Raw genomic sequence first — 3,325 nt, 5'->3', positions numbered from 1 at the left:
AGACAGGGTTGGATCTCCTTGCAGTCCAAGGGACTCTCAAGAGTCTTCTCCAACACCACAGTTCAAAAGCATCAATTCTTCGGTGTTTAGCTTTCTTTATAGTCCAATTCTCACATCCGCACATGACTACTGGAAAAACCACAGCTTTGACTAGACAGACCTTTGTTGGCAAAGTAATATCTCTGCTTTTTAATATGCTGTCTAGGTTAGTCATAGCTTTTCTTCCAAGGAACAAGCATCTTTAAGTTTCAGGGCTGCAGTCACCATCTGCAGTGATTTTGGAACACAAGAAAGTAAAATCTCTCACTATTTCCACTCTTTCCCCATCTATTTCCCATGAAGTGATGGGACTGGATGCCATGATCTTAGTTTTCTGAATGTTGAGTTTTAAGCCAACTTTTTCACTCTCCTCTTTCACGTTCATCAAGAGGTTCTTTAGTTCCTCTTCACTTTCTGCTGTAAGGGTGGTGTCATCTACATATCTGAGGTTATTGATATTTCTCCCAGCAACCTTGATTCCAGCTTGTGCTTTATCCGGCCCAGCATTGTGCATGATGTACTCTGCATATAAGTTATATAAGCAGGGTGACAATATACAACCTTGATGTACTCCTTCCCTGATTTGGAACCAGTCTGTTCTTCCATGTCCAGTTCTAGCTGTTGTTTCTGGACCTGCGTACAGATTTCTCAGGAGGCAGGTCAGGTGGTCTAGTATTCCCATCTCTTTAAGAATTTTCCAGTTTGTTGTGATCCACTCAGCCAAAGGCTTTGGCATAGTCAATAAACCAGAAGTAGATGTTTTTCTGGAACTCTTGCTTTTTCGATGACCCAATGGATGTTGGGAATTTGATCTCTGGTTCCCTTGCTTTTTCTAAATCCAGCTTGAACATCTGGAAGTTCACAGTTCATGTACTGTTGAAGCCTGGCTTGGAGAATTTTGAGCATTACTTTGCTAGCACTGAAACAGGTCAATAGCTATTGAATAGCCCCACTGAAATAGCTCAATAGCTATTGAATAGCATTGCAATAACTCCAACCAGGAATGCAAGAAGCTGAACAGTTCTATGAAGACCTACAAGACCTTCTAGAACTAACACCCAAAAAAGATGCCCTTTTCATTATAGAGGAGTCAATGCAAAAGTAGGAGGTCAAGAGATACCTGGAGTAACAGGTAAATTTGGCCTTGGAGTACAAAACGAAGCAGCTCGAAGGCTAACAGTTTTGCCAAGAGAACGCACTGGTCATAGCAAACACCTTCTTCCAACAACACAAGAGAAGTCTCTATACATGGACATCACCAGATGGTCAATACTGAAATCAGATTGATTATATTCTTTGCAGCCAAAGATGGTGAAGCTCTATATAGTCAGCGAAAACAAGACTGGGAGCTGACTGTGGCTCAGATCATGAACTCCGTATTGCCAAATTCAGACTCATGTTGAACAAAGTAGGGAAAACCACTAGACCATTCAGGTATGACCTAAATCAAATCCCTATGATTATACACTGGAAATGACAAATAGATTCAAGGGATTAGATCTGATAGACAGAGTGCCTGAAGAACTATGGAAGGAGGAGTTTCATGACATTGTACAAGAGGCAGTGATCAAGAACAACCCCAAGAAAAAGAAATGCAAAAAGGCAAACTGGTCTGAGGAAACCTTACAAATAGCTGAGAAAAGAAGAGAAGCTAAAGGCAAAGAAGAAAAGGAAAGACACACCCATTTGAAAGGAGAGTTCCAAAGAATAGCAAGGAGAGATAAGAAAGCCTTCCTCAGAGATCAATGCAAAGAAATAGAGGAAAACCAATAGAATGGGAAAGACTAGAGATCTCTTCAAGAAAATTAGAGATACCAAGGGAACATTTCATGCACAGAGGGGCACAATAAAGGACAGAAATGGTATGGACCTAACAAAAGGCAGAAGGTATTAAGAAGAGGTGGCAAGAATACACAGAAGAACTATACAAAAAAGATCTTCATGACCCAGATAACCACAATGATGTGATCACTCACCTTGAGCCAGACATCCTGGAATGCGAAGTCAAGTGGGCCTTAGGAAGCATCACTACAAAGTTAGTGGAGGTGATGGAATTCCAGATGAGCTATTTCAAATCCTAAAAGATGATGCTGTGAAAGTGCTATACTCAATATGGAAGCAAATTTGGAAAACTCAGCAGTGATCACAGGGCTGGAAAAGGTTAGTTTTGTTTTTTTTGTGTGTGTGTAATAAAGTTTTATTAAAGTATAAAGGAGATAGAGAAAGCTTCTGACATAGCCATCAGAAGGGGGCAGAAAGAGTACCTGGAAAAGGTTAGTTTTCATTCCAATCCCAAAGAAAAGCAATGCCAAAGAATGCTCCAACTACCGCACAATTGCACTCGTCTCACATGCTAGCCAAGTAAGAAAGGTTACAGTCGTAATATGGGATGATACATGACAATTCTCAGTTAAGCATACTTGGTTGGTGTCAACACTAAATATAGATTTAATTAAGAATTGAAAAATAACTATATTGGGAGAATGGGAGAGAGAAAACAGGGGGATGACTGATCAGAAGTCATCCATAGATAATACATAACATAGAGAGATGAGCAAATGCCACAGGACAGTTAGCAGACAAAACTTGTTGCTTCTAAGGAGGAAGATGGCTGGGAGAGTAGGAAAAGATGGGTCAGAGATCCACTGTGTTGGCATAAGCCTTTTAGTACCATTTGCCTATGTAAACTATACACATGCACTACTGTGTTAAAAGAAGCTATTATTTAATAAAATAGGTCTAAATGAGGTTACACATGTCAAGTCACTACAGTGCGGCCTGGCAAAAAGTTAAGTCTCAAAAAATGTTAGCAGTTAACAGGCAGCACAGAGATGGTTAAGAGGATGAACTCTGAAGGCATGTAGTTGGCTAGATATATGATGATCTCCTGGGCTTCATAGTTGGTTAGTGGTAAAGAATCTGCCTGCCAATGCAGAGACACAAGAGCCATGGCTTTGATCTCTGGGTTGGGAAGATCCCCTGCAGGAGGGCATGGCAACCCACTCCAGTATTCTTGCCTGGAGAGTCCCATGGACAGAGGAGCCTGGTGGTCTACAGTCCATAGGGTCGTAAAGAGTTGGACATTGACTGAAGTGACCCCCGCCCACCCACACACACATGACAATATCTTACTTCACAATTCAGTTAGGGAGACAGATTCACAGGTTCCTCTCACCTTCCCAACCTAAACTTGAAGGTTCCCTTTCTACTGTTTACTTTATCCAGCCTTGTCCTCATTGCTGAAGTACACTAACTCGAACTCTTTAACTGTACCGCACATTTGAAA

The 3,325-nt window shown here is 41.2% G+C and overlaps 1 protein-coding gene across 1 annotated transcript in view; it reads right to left on the bottom strand.

The window, feature by feature from the left end:
* PDHX (pyruvate dehydrogenase complex, component X) overlaps positions 1-3,325 on the bottom strand; it is a 75,572-nt gene that overhangs the window by 57,877 nt on the left and 14,370 nt on the right. The gene's annotated exons all lie outside the window — the stretch shown is intronic.

Source organism: Bison bison, unplaced genomic scaffold (assembly GCF_000754665.1).
Source record: "Bison bison bison isolate TAMUID 2011002044 unplaced genomic scaffold, Bison_UMD1.0 scf7180017864531, whole genome shotgun sequence".
NCBI lineage: Eukaryota > Metazoa > Chordata > Mammalia > Artiodactyla > Bovidae > Bison > Bison bison.
The sequence above is the reverse complement of the archived record's forward strand: the minus strand, read 5'-3'. Positions and strand labels throughout refer to the sequence as shown.